A 14,719-nucleotide genomic window follows, 5' to 3' on the forward strand; every position below is an offset into this window, starting at 1 on the left:
ATCTCAACAGATGCAGAAAAGGATATGACAAAATCCAAACATCCATTCCTGATAAAAACTCTCAGTGAACCAGGAATAGAAGGGAACTTCCTTAACCAGATAATGGGCATCTACAAAAAACTCAGAGTTATGTTATACTTAATGGTAAAAGACTGAGTGCTTTCCACCTAAGATCAGGAACAAGATAGGGACTTCTCTTCAGACCACTTTTATCCGGTACTCTCCTAAAGGTTCTAACCAGTGCAGTTAGGCAAGAAAAAGAAATAAAATGCATCCGGATTAGAAAGGAAGGAATAAAACTTTTCATTCACAGAAAACATGACCGTGGCGTAGAAGACTTGATATAATTTACAAAAAAGCTATTAGAACTAAAAAGTGAGTTTAGCAAGGATGCAGGACACAAGTTCAATATCAATTGTATTTCTATTTGTAAACAATTAGAATTTGACAATACCATTTACAAACATTTCTATTTATAAACAATTAGAATTTGACAATACCATTTACAACAGCATCAAAACTATGAAATGCTGGCAAGAGATACAATGGACCTGTATACTGAAAACTACAAAATACTGCTGAGAGAAAAGGAAGAAGACAAAAATAACTGGGCTGTTTATGGGCTGAAAGGTTCAATGTTGTTAAGATGTCAATTCTTCCCAAATTGAATCACACAGATTCAATGCAGTTCCAAACAAAATGCTACCAGGTCTGTTTTTGGTAGAAACTGACAAGCTGACCCTAAATTTCATATGAAAAGCAAAGGACTTAGCACAGCCAAGACAAATAAGAAAAAGTTGAAATCTGGAGCAAACTAGATAATGCTATCTATTTCTAGAACTATTCTACTCAGCGACCTCAGCTTCCACCCTAAATAACTAGAAAAAGAAGAAGAAATTAAACCAGAAGTAAACAGACAGAAGGAAATCATGAAGATCACTACAGAGGTCAAGGAATAGAACAGAGGTGGGCAAACTCCATGCTGTGGGTGAAGCCCAGCCCCAGGGCCTACTTTGTGAATAGACTGCTTGGCACAGCAAACCATTCACTTGCATATTGTGAGGACAAGGTACTACAGCAGTTGAATATCCATATACCACCCCCGCACCCCTGCCGTGACCTTGGATCCACACCTTACACCATATACAAAAATTAACTCAAAAGGGATCATAAACTTAAGTGTAAAACCTAAAAGTTTCCTTCTAGATGAAGGAAAAAAAATTTTGTGACCTTGGGCTGGAAACAAATTTCTTAGATATGACTCCAAAAGCATTAAAAAACACGAATAAATTTGATTTTATCAAAACCAAAAATGTCTGCTTTTCAAAAGATTCTGTTAAGGGACTGCCCTGGTGGTCCAGTGGGTAAGACTGTGCTCCCAATGCAAGGGGCCTGGGTTTGATGCCTGGTCGGGGAATTAGATCCCGCATGCATGCCGCAACGAAAAAGTCCGCATGCTGCAACCAAAGATCCAGCATGCTTCAATTAAGACCTGGCACAGCCAAAATAAATAAATAAATAATTTAAAAAGGAAAAAAAAAAAGATTCTGTGAAAAAAAAGGAATAGACAGACAAGCCACAAACTGGGAGAAAAATCTTTGCAAAACATATATCTCATACAGGACTTATATCCAGAATATATAAAGAACTCCCAAAACTCAATAAGAAGACAACCTAGTTTTTTAACAAATGGACAAAGATTTAGACAAACTCACCAACGCAAGATATACACATTCCAAATAATCACATGTAAAGATACTCAACATCATTAGTCATTAGTCATTAGGGAAATGCAAATTAAAATCTTAACAAGATAGCACTACACGCCTATTAGAATGGGTAAAATTTAAAAGGCTAATCGTAGCAAGTGTTGGAAGAACTGGAATTCATACACTGCTGGTGTGAATGCAAAATGCACAACCACCCTGGAGGAGTTTGGAAGTTTCTTAAAAAGTTAAAATTACACCTACAGTATGACCCAGCCATTTTACTCCTAGTTATTTGCCTCAAAGGAAAGGAAATACGTGTCCATAAAAGACTTGTATGCAAATGTTCCTGGCACCTTTTTTGTAACAGCCCCAAACTGGGAATAACATACTATTAGCAAAGGGGGTAAGGGGGAGTGACTCTCATTATTTCTAGTGGTAGTACAGATTTTAATTCCTACATATTGTGGCAAAAGCCATCAAAATTATAACTGTCCTATACACAAAGCTGTATATGTATAAAATGATATATGTACAAGGTTACTCACATAGGTTTGTCTATAATAGCAAAAGGATGGAAACTGTTCAAGTGTCCATCAATAAGGAAATAGATTTTTTTTTCAAAAGGTATTTAACACCCTCTATTAGTTTGCAGGGGCTGCCAAAACAAAATAATACAGACTGGGTGTCTTAAACAAAAGAAATTTATTTTCTTACAGTTCTAGAGGCTAGAAATCCAAGATCAAGGTTATTAGCAAGTTTGTTTTTCCTGAGGCCTCTGTCCTTGACTTGCAGATGGCTGCTTTCTTTGCTATTACATTTTGTACTATATGAAAACATTGTTTTTTGTAAAGTTACAAAATAGAATAAACTCAACTCATCCAAAAATACTATCAATTGTGAAAAGCAATAGATCATCTGAAATCTACATCTCCCTCCTCTAAATCCTAAAAGATTAATGCATTATCATTACAGATACTTCTTTTAGTTATATGACTAAGACAAAAAAGGGAAGACATACATATTAGGAATGACCATATGTAGAGAAAAGAAAAAAATTCCTCAGAACATTTCGAAATATAGAATAAAATATTTAGAAAAACATGATTAACTGAAATTTACTTAAGAAAAAGTAGAAAACTTGACCATAAACTAAAGAAAATAAAAAATTCATCAAAGATCATCATCTCTCTCCAAAGAAGACTCATACTGAGATGGTTCTGTAGGTATTAATGCTATTTTAAAAGGTACATTTCTATTAGAAATAAAGGAAGAAGCACCACTAAAAAGAGACACCAGAACACTGACACCCCATCTGACTGTGGGGCCTCTCATTCTGCCTTCATGTGGTTCACGTGGCCTCCTCACTGGATCTGGGGGCCTATGACTGTATTAATTGACTGGATTTGGCAGAAGTGGTACTAGTTCAGTACTAGGCCTAGCCCTTCAGAAAACTAGCAGTGGGACTTCCCTCGTGGCACAGTGGTTAAGAATCCACCTGCCAATGCAGAGGACACAGGTTTGAGCCCTGGTCCAGGAAGATCCCACATGCCGTGGAGCAAATAAGCCTGTGTGCCACAACTACTGAGCCTGTGCTCTAGAGCCCGTGAGCCACAACTAGGAGCCCACATGCCACAACTACTGAAGCCCGCATGCCTAGAGCCCGTGCTCCACAACAAGAGAAGCCACCGCAATGAGAAGCCTGCACACCGCAACGAAGAGTAGCCCCTGCTCGCCACAACGAGAGAAAGGCCACACGCAGTAACGAAGATCCAACACAGCCAAAAAAATAAAAAAATGTTTTAAACAATAAAAAAAATTTAAAAAGAAAGAAAACTAGCAGCACCCACATCCACCCTCTTAACCCTGCAGGAGTCCTAAGCTGCCAGGTGAGAAGCCCAGCCAGCTTGCTGGAGAGAACCACGGGAGAGGCCCACATGGAGACCAGAGGCCAAGCCATCCCAGCCAGGCCACCACCTGAATGCAACTTCATCAGGGACCCCAAGCAAGATCTGCAGAACCTCCCAGCTGAGGCCAGTCAACCCACAGAACTGGGAGAGCTAATAAAATGGTGTCATTTAAAGCCACTGTGTTCAGATGGCTGTTTCATAGGAACAGATTATTGAAAACACTGACGAAGTATAGACACATATGTGAAGACACACACGTTTCCCTCTTCCCAAACACTATAAACCAGCATCACTCACAGTTGCAAAATTCCACAATAAAATAACACCAAATCAAATCTTGCAGTTCACTGAATGGTTAACACACCACAGCCAAGAATGTTAAAAATGGAATGCAAGATAGTTCAACAATAAAATTCTATATATGTAATTCATAAACTTTAGGGAGTTAAGTGAGAAACCATATATGATCATCACTCAAGTTCCCAAAGTGTACTCGGAAGAATCATGTTTGTTACCTACCACTGTTTTGTTTTATTATGGTATTAAATTTATTTTGAGGTTTCAAGTTGCACTGGCCACAAGTTTTGGTAGTTTTCCTGGAGAAGTATGGGATAGAGAGATTAAGAAGACTGTGGCATTCCAGTCAAGTCAGGAAAAAGATAAGTTGTTAGCTATTACCAGCAGTAGTCAACATTTTCCTGACAGTTCTAGACAACAAAATCAATGTGAAAAAGAAATGAGTTTATATAGGAATGTGGCCAAATCATCATAATTTACAGCTTTTTTATATGTATCAGCCAAAACCAATCAGAAAATACAATCGAAAAGAGGATTCCTTTCATATTAGAAACAAAAACTGGAAGGTAATTGGGAAAACACTAAAAAGAAATGGGCTTGCACTTATATCCGTAACCAGTTAACAGTGGACACACTGGATGGTGGTACTCATTTTTTACACTGTATTTTTTTTTAACCTTTTTAACTGTGCATATATTACCTCTATAATAAGAAAAAAAAACATATATTTTAAAATTCTAGCCACAAGTCTAGAGCCAGTCAACATAAATCAATAAAACCTACAAAATTTTAACTTTTCAACAAGCATACATTCACTTCAAATAAGGAATATACTTATTATATTCTGGGAATTAAACAGAAAAGTACAACATATATCAATAATTTATGTACAGGAATGATGCTGGGCTGGCAACAGGGCAATGGCCTTCACTGCTGTCTATCCTCACGGCTGATTCACATGGAATCTAGGATCACCTGCACGTGGTTCCACATGCTTGGAAGAGCAAAATGCAAGGGAAGGAAGTGACCACTGATGGACAGTTAAAACATCATCCATCCCATTCACTAGGGAAATATTCCATATTGTTTATTGGCAGAGATTCAGATGAAAATCTGATGTGGCTACGAACCTATGGGAGGAATTATTTTTAAAAATGAGGGAATTCCCTGGCAGTACAGTGGTTAGGATTCTGTGCTTTCACTGCTGAGGGCGTGGGTTCAGTCCCTGGTCGGGAAACTAAGATCCCGCAAGCCGAGTGGCACGGCCATAAAAATACATAAACAAAAACAGTCTGTCAAGGGCTGCCTACTGACCTAGGTACGTGTGTTGTGAAAATATGCAGATCCACACCCTAGGTAGAGCCTCTCTATAGCTTGATTTCTTGAGTATAATTCTGGCCAGAAACATTCTCCTGTTTAAGAAATAAACTGCACAGAGAGTGTCAGGTACTGGGTTTATCTGGATTTTAAATTTGAATGCCTCTGAGATTACAGCCCAGCATCATTCCTGTACGTAAATTACTGATATATGTTGTGCTTTTCTGTTTAATTCCCAGAATAAAATAGTAAGTATATTCCTTATTTGAAGTGAATGTATACTAGTTGAAAAGTTAAAATTTTGTGGGTTTTATTGATTTATGTTGACTGGCTCTAGTCACTGGTCATGGAGGGGACTGGTGCGGAAAGGCCACTGACCACCAGGCAAGACCACTCTGTGCCTCTCCAATGTCTACCATTTTCAGTTTATCAGGCAACAGAAACTGCGCTCCACTTAGTTGACCAGCTCTTCATGTGACTTTCTGGTCATTGGGACTGTTGGGGGGAAACTGCACAAAGTTCCTTTCCTAGCCCCAATTCCAGTTTCCCTTTCCAAAGGGGAGATCCTGGTGCTCACCCCACAGGCTCGCAGACAGGCATGAGCCAGATCAGCCACCACTGCTGGAAAAGGGCAAAATCCATTGTGTCCTTCCTTTCTTCCTAAACAGCCAGGTGATAAGTTAACATGTTATTAAACATTAAATACGCTGAAAATTTTATAGGCCATCAGCTCCACCTGCCCACGTGATTTGGAAACATGAATTGCAGAAATTCAGCTCCCCGGCTTGCACAATGCACACTTCCAGCAACACGAGATGCACCAGGACCCCCTATCTCCCTATGCAGCCAGGTGAAACTTCCTCATTGTTTAAAGGAGATTAAAATGTAATATTGATAATTTACTTTCATTAAACAAAAACACACTATAGTATTGTGGGAACTGTATACAGTATTTTGGGAATTGTATACAGTATTTTGGGAATTGTAGGAATGTTGGGATTACAGATACAACTTACCACACAAAGGGGAGAATCCTGTACAATAGAAAAATAAACCACTTCCACCTTGTGAGCACAGAACGAGAAGATGGCGGTGTATGAACTAGGAAGCACTCTCTTCAGGCACAGAATCTGCTAGAGCCTTGATCTTGGACTTCCCTCTAGAACTGTGGACAGCAGATTGGATATGTGGGGTCTCTGTACAGCAAGAATTCAAACTCTCTATTGAGAACTGATGCTTCAAAATGCAAGCATACAACACAGATTCAAAAATATGTTTACCATGGAAGGTTATAGAATTATATTTGGAAATTAAATAAAAGAGAAACTCAGGTTCAAATGAAAAAAAAGAAAAAGAAAAAGCAACCATACTCCTTGGCCAAGCATTCCTGGTTAAAGAAAGTCTAAATTTTAAAACCAAAAAGTGGTGGGCCTGGGGGAGGTGGAGAGGGAGGTGGAGAAGCGTCCTTGGTTGGGTCCAGCCTCGAACGGGGGAAGGCTTGGCAGCCATCTGGCGCGAGGTCACGATAGCACGTGCTCCAGAACGCCTTGTCTAATCAGCTGCTCGCACTTCCACCGAGGTAGAAAGTGCTGAGGGAAGAGGGGGAGGAAGAAAAGGGAATGAAAAGAATGTTAAATTACACGATGCATCATTAAAAAGCAGCAACGCATTATACATATATATTTCAAACTCCACCAGCTAAGTAGTTAAAAGCTAAACTTAAGTATTTTTGCTATTTTAATCAACTGAAACGGATGTCACCTAGAGCTGTACTGAAGTCTGAATTTTATAAACAAATTCACGTTTTGCTTAAGTTAAATGTAACTAAAGAGTTTTGAATTCTAGTAGGTATTTTCCTTCCTGTTTGCATTTTAAAATCTACGCACAGAAAACCCAGGTAGGTGAGATTTGGGGCGCTGGATCACAAGTGGTGCAGCGACAGCTCATTAGGAAGGCACACGGAAGGAGTGTCTTCTCCACTAAACCTCTTCTAGGATCTGAGTCTGAACAGTCATTCTTCTACTAACAGTGCAACTCTTCTCCCATACTTTCCAAGGATTAAAAGTCATGGTAACCTATGACATGGGTGCTGGTCACACGCTGTGTGTGAGGATGCCAGTGCCTGGCTAAGGCTCATCCTCAACGTCTCCTGAGAGGACACTGCTCTCGTCCTGAGGTGGAAAGGAGTCTCCTTGTCCGATTCCCTCTCAAAACACCAGGGCTTAAAACAAAAGTGAACATTTACTAAACTCTGGAGCGGGGAGGTGCTGGAGGTGAGGCAGGAAGACTTTCCAAGCTCACAAGTGACCAAAGAAATCTCAAAGACGAGACAGAGATACTTGGGTAAAAACAAGAAACAGTACATCAGAAAGTGCAGTGTAGATAACCCTAGAAAGTAACTGAAGGAGAGAGTGTGCAAAGTATTCAAGGAAGCGGATGCCACTTCAGTTCACCTGACCGTCCTCCACAAACTCAAAGGCCTCAGGTGAGACCCATGACCAAAGAAACTCCTCCAAACCAGTCATGAAGACCCATGGGCCAAGGACTGTTGTCTAACTTAATGGAATTTTTAAAAAGCCTTAAGAATATAAAATGTAAAAAAAATAAAAAATAAAGAGAGAGAAAAAACTATAGAGTTGCTCATTTAACAATTATTCCAATATCTACTAAAAAGAGGGAGTTCTGATTTCTGGACAACCAGAGAAGCATGCTTGCCATAGAGTCAATAATAAAGGAATGTACAGTAGGAAAATGTTTCCCTATTAATATTTTACATTATGTGGGTGATCTACACTACAGATTTTATAGAAAACTGGTTTCAGATGTGCTCAGACATTTTAGAAGCCCCTTAATATCAATTACAGTAGATTATGCTTTTAAGTTTCCCCATTTTTATAGGGTGATACTGAGAGACAAAGGCTCATTAAGAGGAAGGCTTCTGAATGCGCCACACAGTAAACAGCAATCGTCTAACAGCAGCAGACGGAGGAGGGACTGGGTTTCGGCTGCCCTGGCCCCACCCAGGCCCTCCCTGCTGAGGAGTCTTAGCACACTTGGTGGGAAGACTGGTCACAAAGCTGGAGAAAGAAATTCAACCAGGGGACAGTGTTTGGGGTGAAGTGCATTTTCTCAGATCTTGCTTTATGAGGCTAGCTTTGTTCTTGTGAACCCAGAGCTTCACCATCTATTTTCTATTCATTAGTATCCTTGGAAGGGAAACTTTTGCCTTAACAACCAAAGATTTTAGGGTACCCTGAAAATCTGTCTTTAATAATTCCAACTTTTGTTTCAGGAAACTAAAACTCCAAGGGTACTAGTAAAATAAGAGACCAACTCACCCTCCCTTAGGGAAATGAGCTAAGAACCACATAACCAGAACCATTCTTCGGCTCAACAGAACAAACAGAAGTCAACAAAAGTGACTAGGGTCATTAAATACCGACCGTCTCATAACAAGATGGCAGGCAACAAAGGAAAGAGTGGTTTTTACTAGTTCACCTTTCCTCCTATGCTAATATGACTACAGAAAATAGAGATAGGATAAAATAAATTTAGCTAATGTGAATTCATCTAATGTGAACTTGAAGATTTCTAAGGAAACAATAAATTGAGATTCTTCGTAAGGAAAAATTTAGTGAGTTACAATTTCAGTCTTTCCTTATTAACTTCTATTATGTTTATATATTAAATACTTAGAAATTTTTTGATCCATATCACTATTTGTTAACTAAAGAACTAAGATTTAAAAGGTGAAGAAGTATAGGCTGAAAACTAGTGCTTAGCACCTTTTTAATAAATAATAATTTGAAGAAAGGAGCTAAATGCAACAACTTAATAGCCCCTTAACTAGAATAAGACCCACTGTGGCAACTTCCCAGGGAAATGCTTAGTATTAAATTCAAGCAATACCCTAGTAAATTATAGCTAATGCTTGAGCATGGGTTTCAACTGCATGACTCCACTCAAATATGCAGATATATATATACACACACACATATATAAAACCTGTATTGTCATTTTACAGATCTTTAAACTGACTAAGTATGGGGAAAAGTTTGTGTTCGATTAGAGATCACAAAAGGTGGGATCAAAAGAACTAGGGCTTGGGTCCTAATTCTATTCAAACGGTTTTAGCTTCCGGCCTTTGGGTGAGTCATTTATCCATCCCTTTGTTTTTGAGGCAGAGATAGAAGTACTCAGATTTCCGACTGTGTGGGGAGAGGGGAGTCTGTAGGCACCCCTAATCCCTGTGCATTGTTCAAGGGTCAACTGTAATTAACCCCTTCTTACTATATGCAACGTTTGCTTCACGTCTTTACATTTAGAAAAAGGACAAAAGAGTATTTTATAATAAACATAATTCCTACAATACAAATGATCATCACAAGGTGATACTTACTTTGCTACTGATTCCAACATTTTCGTCATTCAACACTCTTACAAAATTTAAAGTATCTTAAGACAATAAATACCTGGCTATTTTTTTTTAATAGGACTGAAGTACCATCATCAACTTCAAATTCTCCATAGTCTTTTAGACACCGCACCTGAAAAGAAAAACTGATGTCTTATCTAAATTACTTTATAATATGTAGAAACCATAAAGTAGATGGGGATTTATATATACCCATATGAAAAGTATTAGGCTTTCTCTTTATTTCTTCTCTGTGTACTTAGGCCTAGTACTCCTTCCTGTGGTATTCTAGTGGTTCTAATTGTCCTGTTTTGATGGGGAGGAAGAAAAATGGCAAATCTCCGAATATATGTGTACGTCAGCACTGACAGCAAGGAAACCTAAGGAGCTGCCAAAAAGAGACAACGTCACTGGATTGTTTTCCCTCTGCAAATTGTGAAAAATCAAGCAGTTGAAAACACATCTACAGGGACTTCCCTGGTGGTCCAGTGATAAAGAATCCGCCTTACAATGCATGGGACGCAGGTTCAATCCCTGGTCAGGGAACGAAGATCCCACATGCCATAGAGCAACTAAGCCCATGCAACTAAGCCTGTGCACCATAACTACTGAGCTTGCGCACCTCAACTAGAGCCCACGTGCCGCAAACTACAGAGCCCACGCACCCTGGAACCCTCGTGCCACAACTACAGAGCCCACATACCCTGGAGCCCATGCACCACAACCAGAGAAGAGAAAACCCGCACGTCACAACTACAGAGAAGCCCGCGCACCACAACGAAAGATCCCTCATGCCTCAAAGAAGATCCCACGTGCCACAACTAAGACCTGATGCAGACAAAAATAAAATTAAAAAAAAAACCCAAAAAACCCCCCATATCTACAAAGAAAAGAGAACGTTTTAGATCTACCCCAACCTGCCTCTTACGGATTCCTCCCATAAAGTATCAATATCTGAGAATAGGACATAAGTCTACAAGATTTGTTTTACAGATTCTGCCAATCTCCTTTGATTGATTGATTCAGACTCTTTCCCAGTATTACTTAGAAGCACACTAGGAAAGAAAAGATACAGACTCATGCTACAGGAATCAGGAGAGGGTCTTAGTTGGAAGGTGGGAGGGGTAAGGAGCCTGATAACCACTTCTGCAACTGCAAAGAAGGAACATTCAAAGGCAGCCCCAGAAATCTCAGACCTGGCTCAGCTTCAAGTGCTGCCACAGGAAGGCGGGCGGGCATTTTCATCTCCTATGAGAGTTCAGACCTCAGTTTATTCTCCAGAGTACTAGCACTGGTGTTAGCAAAGCCAACTCCAATGGCAAGTCTCAGATTCCTACTTTTCCTGGATAATTTCATGTCCTGTGATTCCTCTGCAATCCTACCATGACTCCCAAAGGCATTTTAAGTTGGTTTGAGAAATACAAGAAAAATCCCCCCCACCACCAGCATTTTGCTTCTTTAAATAGACTTTTATTGTGGAAAATCTCAAACACATTGAAAAGTAAAAAGGCTAATAAACTCAATGTCCCACCAACTGGCTTCAACAACTATCAGCATGTGGCCAATCTTGTTCCCTCGCCCACTTCTGGGTTATTTTGAAGCGAAACCTAGACATCATTTCATTTAATCTATAATTATTTTAGTGCTTATTTCTATAAATAAGATTTTTTTAAAAAAAAATCCCAATACAATTATCACATCTTATTAATAATTTTTTAATATTATGAAATACCCAGTTAGAATCCAAATTTCCCCATTTTGTCTCATGAATTTATTCTTAAAGTTGCCATGCTCAAATGAGAGTCAAACGAGAGCTACACATTACACATTTCTGATATGTCTCTAAGTCTCCTTTAATCTACAGGGTTCTCCCCCTTCCCCTTCCCCTTGGCAACTTGTTTGTTAAAGAAACTGGGAAGTTTGGTAGTTTCCCAAAAAATAGATTCTGTTGTGGACTCCTGTGGGGTCATTTAACATGTTCCCCCATCCCTGAATATCCTATAAACTGGAAATTAGGTGTAGGGGCTGGATCAGATCAGGTTTAGTTTTCTGGCAAATGGTGTTATGATGTTGTGAAGCACAAAATGTCTGGTGTCCCTTTTTGTTTTTTGGGTTTTTTTTTTTTTGGCTGTGTTGGGTCTTCATTGCTGCGTGTGGGCTTTCTCTAGTTGCAGCGAGCGGAGGCTACTCTTAGTTGCAGTGCATGGGCTTCTCATTGCAGTGGCTTCTCTTGTTGCAGAGCACAGGCTCTAGGAGTGCGGGCTTCAGTAGTTGCAGCACACGGGCTCAGTAGTTGTGGCACACAGGCCCTAGAGCACGCAGGCTTCAGTAGTTGCAGCATGTGGTCTCAGTAGTTGTGGCGTGTGGGCTCTAGAGTGCAGGCTCAGTAGCTGTGGCGCATGGGCTTAGCTGCTCTACAGCATGTGGGATCTTCCTGGACCAGGGATCAAACCTGTGTCATCTGCATTGGCAGGCGGATTCTTAACCACTGCGCCACCAGGGAAATCCTGGTGTCCCTTTTTGGATGTTAAGATTGATCAATGGGCCTAGGTGCTATCCATACCCATCCACTACTAAGGTCTCTCTTAAGCTTTTCACCTAATGCTTTAGCAGCTACTTGCCTCCATGCATTAGGGCTACAAAACGGCATTAATCTAGTTTTTTTATTCCTGCTGCATTTATTAGCTGGAATTCTTCTATAAAAAAGAGATTTCCCTCGTAAACAATGTGGCTACCCTGAGATAGAATTTGTGCAGTAACGGCAGATAGATGCTTGACTCCATTCTTTCATTTACCATTTTCCAAAATGAGTTTCCTCCTTCATATTCTCCAAGGAGCCCCAAAGAGGTTTCAGTTTTAAAACTGTTATTGTTAGGTGTCATTATCATTCATGCTTCTAACGCAACTGATGTGATGCAATTCACTGCAGTTTATCATTTTGATGCTCAGATTGTCCGTTCTTTGGCTAATGCGAGCTCCTTCGAATCAGCTCCCAAGTCTTTTCAGCACTCCCCTCGTAGTCCTTGATACTTTCTTTGCTTTCCATGCTCAGCTTGTACATCTTTAATCTATCTGAGACCTGGAATCAGCCATTTTCCCCCCAAGAGTCCTGGTTTCCTTTCACGGGAAATGGCATATAGACTCAAGAATGTGAGGCTTCCCTGGTGGCGCAGTGGTTGAGAATCCGCCTGCCAATGCAGGGGACACGGGTTCAAGCCCTGGTCTGGGAAGATCTCACATGCTGCAGAGCAACTAGGCCCGTGAGCCACAACTACTGAGCCTGCGCGTCTGGAGCCTGTGCTCCGCAACAAGAGAGGCCGCGATAGTGAGAGGCCCGCTCACCGCGATGAAGAGTGGCCCCGCACTAGAGAAAGCCCTCGCACAGAAACGAAGACCCAACACAGCCAAAAATAAATATAAAAATAAATAAAAATAAATTAAAAAATAAAAAGATAGGCCTAGAGCTAGAGAAATTCTCTTTAAAAAAAAAAATGAATGTGGATGCTCATGGCTACTGGGTTGGTCCTTGTTTCTAGGCCTTTTCAGTGGACAGAGCTAAGAAATACTTCTTTAGAAGAGATGATTCAACATGAGTCCATGCTATTACTTTTTTGCTCTATTCTTCAATATATAAACTGTTTATTATTTAAAGAATATTATATTATTCTTAGGAATATTATTACTAATAACATTATTATGAATAATATGATTACTAAAAACAGGTTAAGATTTCTTTGTAATTCTTTTCATCCTTAGTATGTACCCACTAGGGAAATACAATCAATCTCTGTGTTTTCAAGTAATTTAAATAACCCCAGTTTGACTAATCTACCAACATGAAACACAGGTTCATTTGTTTCATTTTGTTTTCAAAATGTGTACGTTGGTTTTCCACTTTGATTTCATTTTGTTTTAACAATATGTAAAATATTTACATGGTTCCAAAGTTAAAACTTTTAAAACAGGTACAGTCAGAAAATTTTGGCTGTTCCATCCTATTCCTGCCACCACCTACAGGTAAAATTTTGGTTTGAGTTTGTTTCCTTTCTTTTTTGTGCTTTGCTTTATTGTGCTTCTCAGATATTGCATTTTTTACAAATCGAAGGTTTGTGGCAACGCTGCATTGTCAGATGATGGTTAGCATTATAATGCTAATGCATATTCAACAGACTACAGTATAGTGTATACATAACTTTTATATGTACTGGGAAACCAAAACATTTCGTGACTCACTTTATTGAATATGCACTTTATTGTGGGTCTTAAACCAAACCCATGATATCTCCAAGGTGTGCCTGTATAAACTAATATATATTCATATACCCCTTTTCTTTTCTTTTTTTTTTAACATCTTTATTGGAGTATAATTGCTTTACAATGGTGTGTTTGTTTCTGCTTTATAACAAAGTGAATCAGCTATACATATACATATATCCCCACATCTCTTCCCTCTTGCGTCTCCCTCCCTCCCACCCTCCCTATCCCACCCCTCTAGGTGGTCACAAAGCACGGAGTTGACCTCCCTGTGCTATGCAGCTGCTTCCCACTAGCTATCGATTTTACATTTGGTAGTGTATATATGTCCATGCCACTCTCTCACTTTGTCCCAGCTTACCCTTCCCCCTCCCCGTGTCCTCAAGTCCATTCTCTAGAAGGTCTGTGTCTTTTTTCCCATCCTGCCCCTAGGTTCTTCATAACCATTTTTTTTTAGATTCCATATATATGTGTTAGCATATGGCATTTGTTTTTCTCTTTCTGACTTCCTTCACTCTGTATGACAGACTCTAGGTCCATCCACCTCACTACAAATAACTCCATTTCGTTTCTTTTTATGGCTGAGTAATATTCCATTATATATATGTGCCACATCTTCTTTATCCATTCATCTGTCGATGGACACTTAGGTTGCTTCCATGTCCTGGCTGTTGTAAATAGAGCTGCAATGAACATTGTGGTACATGACTCTTTTTGAATTAAGGTTTTCTCAGGGGATATGCCCAGTAGTGGGATTGCTGGGTCGTATGGTAGTTCTATTTTTAGTTTTTTAAGGAACCTCCATACTGTTCTCCATAGTG

Source organism: Balaenoptera borealis (genome assembly GCF_965194805.1).
Source record: "Balaenoptera borealis genome assembly, chromosome: 16".
Taxonomy (NCBI): Eukaryota; Metazoa; Chordata; class Mammalia; order Artiodactyla; family Balaenopteridae; genus Balaenoptera; species Balaenoptera borealis.